Below are 12,501 nucleotides of genomic sequence, written 5' to 3'. Positions count from 1 at the left end.
ATCGCTCCTGAGAATTAACAAACTGAAAAAAAAGCTGCATGTGGCTTTGTTTTTTCCCCCTCACACCGCCTTCAGGACTTGCCAGAGGCGAATGGATTTTTATGAGATGCTTTCGGGCACGTTTCAGCTGGTCTGGCTCTTGGCTTTGAATTGCGCTTGATTGCCGGAAAGCTCATGGATAGCGCTGCGGAGGATCAGCCCCTGAAGTAAGTGTGCGCATTCCCGTTCCCACCACGCTTGTCAGCCTATTCGCGTGCTTGTGAATGATACTGTATATGTGTGTGTGTGTGTGTGTGCCTCCCATGTGCCCGCATGTCTGCTCCCCTCCTCTCCCCATCTGCAGTACGACTGATATTACGCACGTTTCAAAGCCACACAACCACGGGCTTGCGATTTTGCCCCGGTTGCTCGCAATAGCCGGGGCTGGAATAAGGTGGTGAATGACAGGAGGAGTGAGAGGGGCAAGAGAGTCAGGGGGGTAGGAGAGGCAGAAAGGGTGGGGGTAGAGAGAGCGAGGGAGAGAGAGAGAGACAGGGAGCTACGTGACGCCTATCAGCGGCGGAGAGGTTGAACCGTAGAGGAGGCGCAGGGCTTCAGTTGTGTCAGCTCTTGATGTGTTGTCCCCTTGTTTGCGGACTTTTGACTGACGCGATCATTTGGTTTTGTCTCTCCAAGCTTGCCTGTTGCAGCCCCCGACGCCGAACGGAGGATCCCACGGAGGCGTACGGTGCTTTTTTAACAATTTCTTCCGTCTGGTGTTTTTCTACCGCGGAGCCCCCTCTGTTCCTGCCCCTCGCCGCTTCCATCAAAGCCGGAGCGGGCGAGCGAGAGACCGCGCCGCCGACGGAGTGAGCAGCCAGCCGGGGGGAGTCACGCTGGTTTCCCGCCCCCCCCCCTCTCTCCCCTTTTTTTTTCTTTACTTGTCTTCGCATCTACTGGCTCTTTTCTCCTTTGATTTCTTTTTGCGATCCAAAACTGCACATTACCCCTCCTCCCGACGGGCACCCTCCCCGATCTATGTGGGAGCCCTGAGCGCGCACCCAGGGGGGCAAAACTGTGTATCAAAGCTTCGCGGATTCCCCAGGCAGCCTCGGACCACCGGGGCCAGAGAACTCCCCGCCGGGCACCCGGAGCCGACATGCCGCGGAGGAAGCAGCAAGCGCCGCGGCGCGCCGCAGGTACGCACTGGCTCCGGTCTGCATGCAGTTTACCACTCTCACTCTCTCTCCTTCCCCTTCTCTCTCTCTGTTTGTGTCTCTCCCCTCCTCCCCGCCTCCCCCATTCAGGTACTTTTCATTGATATTTGCCTCACCCACACAGAAACATTTATGTAACTGCAACAACATCCTCTGTTGGCGAGCCAGCTGTAAAAGTGCAGAAACCCAGCACCCTTCGTGTACGTTTCACAGCTCCACTGACCTCACCGCAACTTTGCCCTTTCATATATGATATCTACTAGAAATTCTGCAGTAATTATAACATTATAATCACAGCGAGCGATACCTCTGCTATAACATCTGATCAGGATTTGCCATATTTCCAAAGACGCCTAACCCCAAAGTTTTATATTTTTTCTCTAAGTCCATCAATAGGTCGTCCATGATGTAATGTGCACTTATTCAGTTTGGTAAAATCTGTTCATTGCCGCAGTCACTTTTCAAGTAAAAATATCAACACATGCCCTTTTGAGAAATACAAAAAAACAAACTGAGTTTTACTGGTTGGATGGAACAAGATATTTGTTGACATCAGCTGAGGCTTTAAAAACGGTGATGTGCAATTTTTTATTAACTGATAAAAAGAAGGGAAATAATGATAAGATGAACTCAGTAAATCATTACTTGATTTGATTGGTGTTTTTCATGGTATTTTTCATTTGGTTTACAGTATGTTGAAAGTGGACTGTCCTGTTATTACAAGTCACAGTCCAGCCGCTCACTATACTGGTACATGCATCCTGTAGGAGAGAGGGACAGCGTGAGAGTTTCCAGTCCTTTTCCTTCTCACTCTTGTTTTTCACCTCGCCTCAGGGAACTCAATCTTTTATAGATCTTCCCTTACCTCTTTTCACTCCTCGCGCACCCTCCTTCTCGTCTTCCTCCTCATTCTTCTTCCTTTGACTGAGGCGTGTAAGGATCTGTACTGGGGAGGTGTGGTGGAACCCAAGGGTCAGCTGACTGTCTCATAGGCCTCTAATGCTTGCTTGACTTCTTTTGGGGAAATCTGATTTAAGTCTTAAATATCTCAGTGATTTACAGGAAGTTAAATCCTGTAGCCACACTTGTCTCGTAACTTTCTATCTGTGTTACTGTTCTCAGGGAAATCTTTCTCTAATATCTCTAATAGATTGTTTTGATGGCAAAACCAGTAATAATATTGTGCTGCAGTAATCTTCTCTGCGGCAATTCCTAATGTTTGAATATATTGTTAAATTTGTTAAAGTATTTTATCCCCGCTATTCTCATAAACACTTATCTCGTAGCATGTTCTCAGTCTGTGCTCTCTGTTTCTCTGAGACGTTAATGTAGAAACCTCTCTGCGAAATTTCTACCAGCCTTGTTTTTCGTCAGGGCTCGGTCTGTTTTCTTTTTCTCCTTCCCTTCGGTTTCTGGGAAATACTTTTCTTATTGTCTAAAGGTTCTTTCACAGCCTGGTGAGGCGGTGCATACTGGAAGAGAGCTTTAATGGACAATTGCCATCTTTGATTTGATGCCTGATTGATCGCCTGTCATCTGGCCGAGCCTTTGATCTGTTCATTCCCGATAAGTGTCAATAAATCTCCCCTCCCTCCAGCTCCCCCCTCTCGCTCACTCTGGTAGCAAAGCGGGGCCCTGCTGAAGTCACGTCTGGCCCTGCAAACTTCTAGCCATCATTTAATTGAATGTTTCTATTCATCCTTTTTAATCAGGCTAAATTTTTCTACAATTGTTTTTTTCTTTGCCTCGGATTTGACACAAATTAAGAAAGTAATTCAGATTTTAATTTACGCTTCAACTCAAGTGGAGGAACGTCGTTCTTCTTCAGATCAGATCATTTTTCGAGACCAATGATTTGTGATGATAAACAAGCTTTTTATATATAGGATCTATAGGATTATGCGAATTTGATTATTCGATCTTTACATTTTTGTCGTCTTCGTTTGTCTGTAGCATGCGGTAATGTGGCTTCGAAACACTAAGTGTAATAATTTATTCATGACCTTTAACATTTCATTATAGGCCAAGCTCAACTTTGTTTAACTCTTGAGCAAGACCAGCATCCACAGTTACTTTCAGTCTAGCAGTGCTCACACACACACACACACACACACACACACACACACACACACACACACCTTTAACCCATGTAAGTACATCCGTGCAGTGGCGCATGCACACAAGACATGCTGCAATGACTTTATGCTACATATAAACAAGAATGCAATACTTGTTTTAGCAGGCGCGTATGGAGTGGAATGAAAAAATGGAACTATTAGCCTAATCGTGAGGCAGAGAATGTTTTGCTTCATCAGAAGGAGCCGTCACACAGACTGTTTCATTTTTGATTTAATTGTCTGCCCTCTCACAGCCACATTCATCAATGGCCTTAATGGTCAATCAGAGGCTGAGAGAGAGAGAGAACGATGGAGAGAAAGAGAGTCTTATGTATTCTCAGCCCAGTGCCTTGCTTGATCTAAATGTTTTAGCTAATGGACACTATGGGTGGGGGCAAAACAATGGATGGATGGATGGATTGATAGATTGATGGAAGTCTTTTATTCAGCTGGATTGAGCCAGTGAGAAAATGAGGCATTTATTTCTTTGGTGAGCGGACAAGAACAAACACGAGGCATTCTTCCTTCTCCTCTTCCTCCCTCCATCGCCTGCTCCCTCTCTCCCTCCCTCTCTGGCACACAGCTGCAAGTTATAAGGTTGAGGAGAACTGCATGGCACACAAAAAGTGATGACAAATTGATTGCGCCACACTGATGGCAGGAGTTATGGGAGGATGGCAAAATGATAGGCCTTGATTAGGAGCTTGGGATGGGGATGGGCTGAGGGCTTTAGTTTTATTCTATCTCTTTCTTTCTTCACTTTTTCCTCCCCTTTATGTCACTGATTTGGTCTCTCTCTCCTGCACCTACACAATGAAGCCTTATTGATGGGCTTGCGGTTAAAGGCCGTGATTCATTCAACCATCAAATGTGTTAAAATGACAGAAACTAGTAAATCTTGTTAAAGGTCAGAGGGCTTAGTGAAAAGTTCCTTTACTTTAGCTGATTTGGAACTTTTCACATGTTTGTTTATTACAACATCAGACCATCTGTGGTTCCATGTGAACGTTGAGCTTCGCTGCCATCGCATCCAAGCTCTGCCACAGGGTTCTGTTAGGATACAGCCGTATCCTAACAGAACCCTGTGAAGGAGAAGAACAATTGGTTTTACCATACACAATTCTCCATCTTTCTCTGTCCTTTCTGTGATCCCACACTCTCTACTTCCCCCACACTGCCACCACTAACAAACACTCTTCCCAACCTGGCGACGGAGCGCACTCAGCCATCTAAAAAGAAGAGTTGTTTTGCCAGCTTCATTAGCGTTCCCCTAATTAGCCGAGCGTCTGATGGATCTCTGACAGGCCTAATGATTGGAGATGACAAGCTCCGCACACTGTCACGCTCGCCAATTAGGTCTGCAGCGTCGCTGGATGTAATCAGCTTGATCTTACACCGTCCTCATTTGCCCCTCACCCTCACCCCCAACCACTCACACCTTCTACCCGTTTTCCCAGCCCACCACAGGTGAGAGTTTGGACAGCGGTGTCATGGTGTGTGTGTGTATAAGTGTCCCTCGATGGGTAGAAGCTAATCCTGGTCGCTCTTAGAATTAGCCGTGAGGATGTTTCTTGGAGCAGACCAGAAAAATTTGTATGTTAAGATGTTGACATTGCATGTGTGTGTGTGTGTGTGTCTGTGTGTGAGTGAGTGTGTGTGTGAGTGCGCACGTACACATGCGGACATGGATAAGCCAGGATGACCACACACACACCATTTTCTGAGGTATTTATTTTTTCAGTGCTCCTGACATCAGGGAAGGACAAAGCTCAGGCGAGCAGCGGGCTTTTGTCCGCTGCCTTCAAAGCCCGGCTCGAGCAAACAGATCATTGTTATAGGAGAGGAAGCCTTAGCATCAAACACACAGTACGTTTTTCTACCTGTTTTCTTTTTTTATAGTTCCTTATTCTACATAATTACAGCATGTCCTCACATGTGAAACGACCAATCTATTGTTTCAAAGCTATGTGGGTTATTTAAAATGAAGGATGTTTAGCCGTAATAGCCGCATGCTCCTAACATAGCTTTGTGTGTGCGTGTGTACGTGTGATTTTGTGTGTTTAAAAGCGTATTGTCCTCCTATGAGCCCGCTGCAGATTGATGACGTTGACACTGGTCATTATTAGCTACTCAATGACACTTTCCCAGAGTGGGGGGATTTTTCACCCGAGTTGATTTTTCAGAAACACCTATCATCAGCATGGTGTCCAAAGAGGCTAAGCATGATTTATGTAAATATTAACATCAAGACAGATCTGGTTCTGTCCTACAGGAGATAGATGGCAGCCGTGGAGGAAAAGCAGCTGATTTCTGTGATTTCTCTGCCTCCCTGTGTGTGCGCGCGTTTGTGTGTGTGTGTGTACGTCTGCGAGTGTGTGTGTGTGATTGATTGTAGATGAGAGCGAGAGATTAATCACGCTTGATGTGTGTTAACGTTGCACTCGCGGTGGATCTAAGTCGAGATGCAGTGGCCCATTTAAATGTGCTCGCTCACACACACACACACACACACACGTTCACAGTTTCATAGGAGGGCGCGGGTACACACGCACAATGCAGATGCACACATGTTTACGCTGTTCAGCTGCATATACCAAACATTTTAACAGGAATATTTTATTTATTGAGTACAAGACATGTGCTGTTTTAAAATGCATTTCAATTGAGAGGTGGCCACAGTGAAAATATATTATGTATAGTATATATTATATTATAATATACTGGCATGTCATATCAGAGCCCATTGTCTCGTCCAATGGGATCTGATGAAACAGGTCATGGTAATGCAGCTAATAAACCTTGTTTTAAATACATTTTCATTAAATCTAATAAAGGTTAAGTTGCGTCAAAATATATATTAATTATATTATAAATATAATTTTTCATACAGCGCTTATTTATCTCGTTTTGCATCATGTAATAGAAATAAATGGAACTACATGTCTTTTGCATTTTCTTGATAATTGTAGGCGCAAAGACATTTCAAAATCAGATTTTTATTTCTTTTACAGTATCCTTCTTGAACATAAGTTCGCAAAAGAAAATGATCAATATGACAAAGTCAAAGAATTGAAAGAAGAAATTCAGAGGTTACTTGAAGTGAAAGTCATCTGCTACAACCTCATGATGAGGCGAACACATTTAAATAGCACCACTTCAAAGCTTTATCATTAATTCCTCATCTGCTGATCACATCAACCTTTTATTCAATGCATTTGTCGCACTGTTTTCAGGTGGGAGAGTTTTACGATGTTTTTCCTTTTCCTTTTTGGTGCCATTTTCTTTAACTATTGGCACAAATGGAATAGTGTGTGGGATATAATTGTAGTCACCAAACATTTCTCCCTGCCCTCAGCAGGCCGTCTCTGACTAAAGCTGATCATGTTTCCTAACTTTTGCACGTATGTTAAGCTGACAGCACTCTCTGTTTCAGTCAGTGTCGGCGTCCCAGCCGCGGTGCTGCTCCCTGCATTACTTTGTGCAGAGTGAGTCTTTCCCAGGCAGCTAACTGACACTGTGATTAGTTATGGCCCTTCCTCTGCTTTTCTCTGTGCTCCTGCCCCACTACGCTCTGCCACAATGAACCAAGAGAGAGACGGAGAGAATGTACTGTATGAAGTGGGGGAACTGTTGCATAGTTAAGTATTCTATCATAGGGAAAGACAGAAAGGGAATGAGATTGTAAAAAAAGATTATGAGCATGGGCAGGAGAAAGTAGAAGTGAATGGAAAAGCAAGCGAGTAGACAAATGACAATCATAGAGCGAGAGAAAGAGGGAGGGAGGAAAGGAGGGAGGCCGGGATGGAGGGAGGGGAGCGAGAGCTTCCTTGAGGATAAGTGGCTGATGGTTTATAAACAGTGTTTCTTTTCCTCCCTCTCCCAGAATCTTCCGTCATGGCTCCCATTAGGTTGACAGCTGTCAATTAGAGCTCCCTTGGTCTGGCGCACTGCACTTTATTGCAGGCAGTTGATGCTGTCATTTTGCTCCCAGTTTCGCCTTGAGCGTTATCACGAGCGCTCAAACAGTCAATAGCTGATGCATCAGCAGTTATTTCTTAAATTGGCTCACAAGACTGCATCCTGCACCCCCCCTCACTTCTCTGTCTACCCCCTCCCTGTTCTCCTCTTTCTCCCAAAAGATTGTTTTGTGAGAAGAGAGCAGTGGATTGTGCCTGCATGTAGAGGAGAGAAATAAGCTCACGTATTTGAATCTGTATCTATATTTTTTCTGTTCATTTTATTTTAGGCACAAAGTTTAGTTTAGGACATAAACCTTAGATGTGTTAAGGAAAGGAGACAAATAAGGTTAAATATATTTATTATATTATTGTTAATAATGCCCTATGTGTAACAAATCACATTTCGTAAAATAGCTGTGAACGATACGTATTCTGACTGTAGCCCATATAGCTTACACTACGCTAAGCAAGTGTGTGATTCAAAAGTTTTTATTTGTCACAATCATAAAGTATATGCACAGAAATGCAGGGTCACACACTTATGAGACTGTGCTAAAAAAGGCCAATATGCAGTAAAGATTAATATGTAGAATAAGAGTTAACTCAGGAAATAAAAAGAAGAATAAAACATTAAAAGAATCAAATTGAAAAAACTTTAAATATATGTAATAAAGATGATAAAATACCAATGTGTATTTTAGCCCTGGTTGAAGGAGGGAGCCCCAATTTCTCAGCATGCAAAACATTTGATAGCTATAATGAAAATGCTTAAATATCGAATGTGAATCAAACTCTTGATTATGTTACGGTTTTGTGTCGGAATAAGATTCATGGTTCGTGCTTCCTTCCATTTAATAGAAAAAGTGAAACCATGGAAAAGACGTCAAGTGTGCCTGTAATAATAGCAATCAAAGGGTATTGGTCCAAAGCCAGCCAGTGGCTCTATGATCAGTGGTCTGATTGGCTGATGAGCCCATGTTGAGAAAACTGCTTAAACAGGGATTGGAGTGAAATGAGTTTGATTTTACACACACACACACACACACACACACACACACACACACACACACACACACACACACATATACTGAAGGCAAGTGTATGTGTATTTACTCCTAAAATTCCACTGCAAGCTATATTACATTCGAAAGCAAAAAGAGAACACAAAAACATTAAGTCATATACTTGATATCAATCAAATAAAGAGACAAAATTATGGTTTGATCACTAAGATAGATGGACAATCTCTTTTTTAGCATGTACAACTGGGTAATGGTGTGTAGGGAACTGTAGACCCAGTAGGAGGATGAGACAGTGTCAAGACAAGGTGTGTGTGTGTGTGTGTGTGTGTACTTGTATGTGTGTGTGTGCGTGTGTGTGTGTGTGTCTTTTGAGTGTCATCTGGGCTTGGCTCCAGGTCTGGGTTTCTTCTTACCCTCAGTGGGGGTTGCCTTTATGTCTGCAAAGTGTGTGTATGAGTGTGTTTGTGTGCATGCTCACACTATCAGGGCCATTTGCTTCACTTTCCCACGGAGGCTTTGGCTCTAGACGAGACTGGCAGCCATCAGTCTTGTTTGTGTGTGAGTTTATGTGCATGTTCGTGCTTGTGTGTGTGAGAGAGAGAGGGAGAGAGAGAGACAGTGGCTTTGATGAAAAGCAGGGGGGCCAGTGAGGACCCGTCCCGGGCCCTGGTAATCAGGGCCAGCCTGAACTGACATCCTTCTCAAACTGACAGCATCTTCCTCTTTTCTCCTCACACACACACACACACACACCAACACAGTCGGCAGAATGGTCACCACTCAGTCACTACCAAAAGGCCGTCCTATTCTTCCATCGCGGTTTGATCTGTTTCAAAGGCTGCAAAGTGTTGTTACCCTCCACAGCACCACAACTGTGTCTATGTCTGTCTGAAGGTTTGTGAGTCAATCAAGGAAATGCACAGCTTGACAGGGATGTGGAAGTAGAGGTGCGTATTGAGTGGCAAACTCACCTCGGAGTGTGTATTTTGTGCGTGGTTTGAAGGAGGTTTAAGAGGAAAGGCAGGTGAGAGAGAGAGAGAGAGAGAGAGAGAGAGAGAGAGAGAGAGAGAGAGAGAGAGAGAGAGAGAGAGAGAGAGAGAGAGAGAGAGAGAGAGAGAGAGAGAGAGAGAGAGAGAGAGAGAGAGAGAGAGAGAGAGAGAGAGAGAGAGAGAGAGAGAGAGAGAGAGTCGACCATGCTGAACAGAGCGAGAAAAGTGAGAGAGATGCAAGGAGCTGGGAAGAAGGCTGTTTTATTTTATACTGCGAGGGCCTGTTGCTAATTAATGTTTCTTGGTCGGTTTCTGTCGGAGCTGAGTAATGTTTTTGATCTTTATGCCTGATAACTGCATACCTAATGAGATTTCAAAGCTGGTGGAGATGGGAGTTGCTGCTCCCTGCAATTATTGACAGATGCCTTTTCTCCGCCACTGGCTGCCGCGCCATAAATCCTTCCTCAGTAATGAGCTTGAGAAGTGCCACCCTGCCAGTGAGCTAATGAAACCGAGCAAGGGGGGCCGCCTGCGTGCGTGAGCGTATGTGTGTGTGTGTGTGCATGCGTGCAAAAGAGTGCATCACACTCCTCTGACACATTTTTTTCTCTTTAAATGCACTCTGCAGATGTCAGCCAACTCGCCTGCTAACGACAAAGAAAGAAAAGAGGCAGGAGAAAGATAGTCGGTGAGGAAGATCGGGAGAAAAAAAGAAGAAATACAAAGCAGAAGCCTTTCTCTGTTTCTCCACTTTATGAGAAGTTTAAGGGTGGTGCTGGGGGCCGCTCAGGTTACAGCCCCATGTTAAGGCTATTTGTCTAGGTTTGGCTGTTTTATTTGTAATACTAGTATCTCTGTTGCCAAACGGGACTGTGATTAATATCGCTGCGCCCCTCTTGCCGCTTGCCTGCCCACAACCAGCAGTTGCTTCTCTCTCTCTTTTTCTTTTTCCTCGATGAACTCTTCCTCTCTGTAACTCAGTCCGGGAAAGTGAAGGTCTTGAAAGAAAATAAAGTGAGAAAAAGGCGTAAGAAGAAAGAGAGAGCACAAGAAAAAAGAAAAAGGAGTAACTGAAAAAAGAAAAATAGGGCAACCTTTTCTTTGCTCCAAACACGCTCAGCCAGAGCGGCTATCTGGTGCAGGTTTGAGCGCATGTCTGTGTGCACTCACGTATTAGACTGTGCATTGATGTGGTGTATTTAAAGTAGTTACGTGGATGCATGTGCTGTATGTTTGGTTGCATGCTGGGGGGGGGGGGTTGTGCGTGTTTCCAGAAACCAGAGGAGGAGAGCAGCGAATAGACGAGCACCGTCTCACTGCCAAACAGTCGATTTCCCCCTCTCATTGTCCCCACCATACATCACAGACCCACCCTTCTCTCCTGACACAATGACGTGTGTCATTTATCAAACTGGGCTTTGCCAGGCCCTCACATGTGTGCGTGCACAGCGGTGTGTGTGCACACGTTTCTGTGTGTATACGAGAGCACATGTGTATTTCAGCGTTTAGGCGAGTTCCTTCCTTCTGCCTCTGAGGTCCTCCGGGGAAGGAGGGAGGAATTGAGGGATGAAGAGTGAGGAGGAGAGGGAGAAACAGAGAGAGGGGGATTACTGGTGCTGAATGAGTGAGTGTGTGCGAAGAAAAGGAGGGGAAGGGGGGAGGGGGGGTGGAAGAAGGAATCGGCTGGACTAGTTTCACTAATGTTTTGGCTCGGGCCACTTTCCATATCCCCTGTGGGTGATCGGGAGGAAAACAGCATGTGAATGTGATATTTATACAGCAACTTTAAATAGTATTTTACACACAATTACTCACATTTCACGTGATAGATTACTATAGATTGTAAATCACACCTCCATTAATCTCCCTGCTGCATATGCAGGCATATACTTGTGTTTGTGTGTCAATAACAATCTCTGTATGTCTCTCACCCATGCTTATGTGTGTTCAGGGGGTTGCTTGCAGGCGTGTATCAGTCACAATCTCTTATCTAATGCGCACAAACACACACATTCGTGGACGTGCACAACCAGTCGCGACTGCACACAAGGGTTTCCCAAGGGTTTGGGCAGTGCAGTCTCTCTCTCTCTCACTTCACTTTTCCCTGATTCAAAGGGAGGCCTTATAGAAGATGGATGCCCCTTAAAAAAAGGACCCGTTGATGGATATGAATCTGGCCCTGCCATTCATCACTGCTATATTATTTAGACTGGATCACTACAGAGCTGTAACCTGAGCCACAGCTTCGTGCTTGTGTGTGTGTGTGTGGGTCTATGGGGACGTGGCAGGTAAATGGGGGGGTGGGAGGAAGAGGGGACAGTCAGGGTCTCAAGAAAGGAAGGGAAGGAGCACAACAGTGAGGGAGGACAGGAAGTGACCAAAACTGTGCAACAAATAAAAACACAAAAGGTCAAAGGTCGCTGGTGATGATGGGTATCTGTTCTTACATGAGGCAATGTCCGTCCATACGCACACTATATTTGTGAATTCTGATTTATGAGTGAGTTTTAAAGAAGTTACCTCACCAGGCATCTGTAACCTGCCCCTCATCTCTGCTCATTGAGCAAGGCACCAAAGTTTCACAGCCTTTCTTCAGAGTCGTCCCCTGCCTGAGCTGCATGACGTCATGCTGGCTTTCCACATGAATGTCATGAAATAAGTTACATACAGCGTTCTGTGACTGATGCAGTTATCTGAAGGCTGAATCTGCCTAATGATCTTTATATCAGCGTCTTTTGTAGTATGGAGATTCTGTCTATTTGGGTCAAACAGTGTCATGGAACAAACAGTTCAGACTACACGTCACAACCACCTCCCGGCCTCACGGCCCAGTGCTGTTCCTGGTGACTTTCATGCATTCCTTTAATGATTAGGTCTGAAGTAGGCAATGAAAGAATCGTGGCTGTGTTCATTTATGATCGTGGCCAAAATACTCCAGTTGCTGGATTATGTTTGGACATTTGCACAAATGTGTTATTGGCTCTAAGATCTGCAGCCTTGGCATCCTCTCACCGAACAGCCCCAATATATAACAAGGATTTGTCTGCCAACGCACATGAGACAGTGACATAGCAAACACACTTACAGTGGCATGGATATCCGTGTTTCAATATAATAATATTACAACGTAAAATACCATTTGTGATATTTTGATAATTGTTTACTCTCCTGCAGGTGGTGCGTTCAAAACCCCGTAGCAGGCAGTACTTTCAGAATGT

Source organism: Pleuronectes platessa, chromosome 1 (assembly GCF_947347685.1).
Source record: "Pleuronectes platessa chromosome 1, fPlePla1.1, whole genome shotgun sequence".
Lineage (NCBI taxonomy): Eukaryota > Metazoa > Chordata > Actinopteri > Pleuronectiformes > Pleuronectidae > Pleuronectes > Pleuronectes platessa.
Note: the sequence above shows the minus strand (reverse complement) of the source record.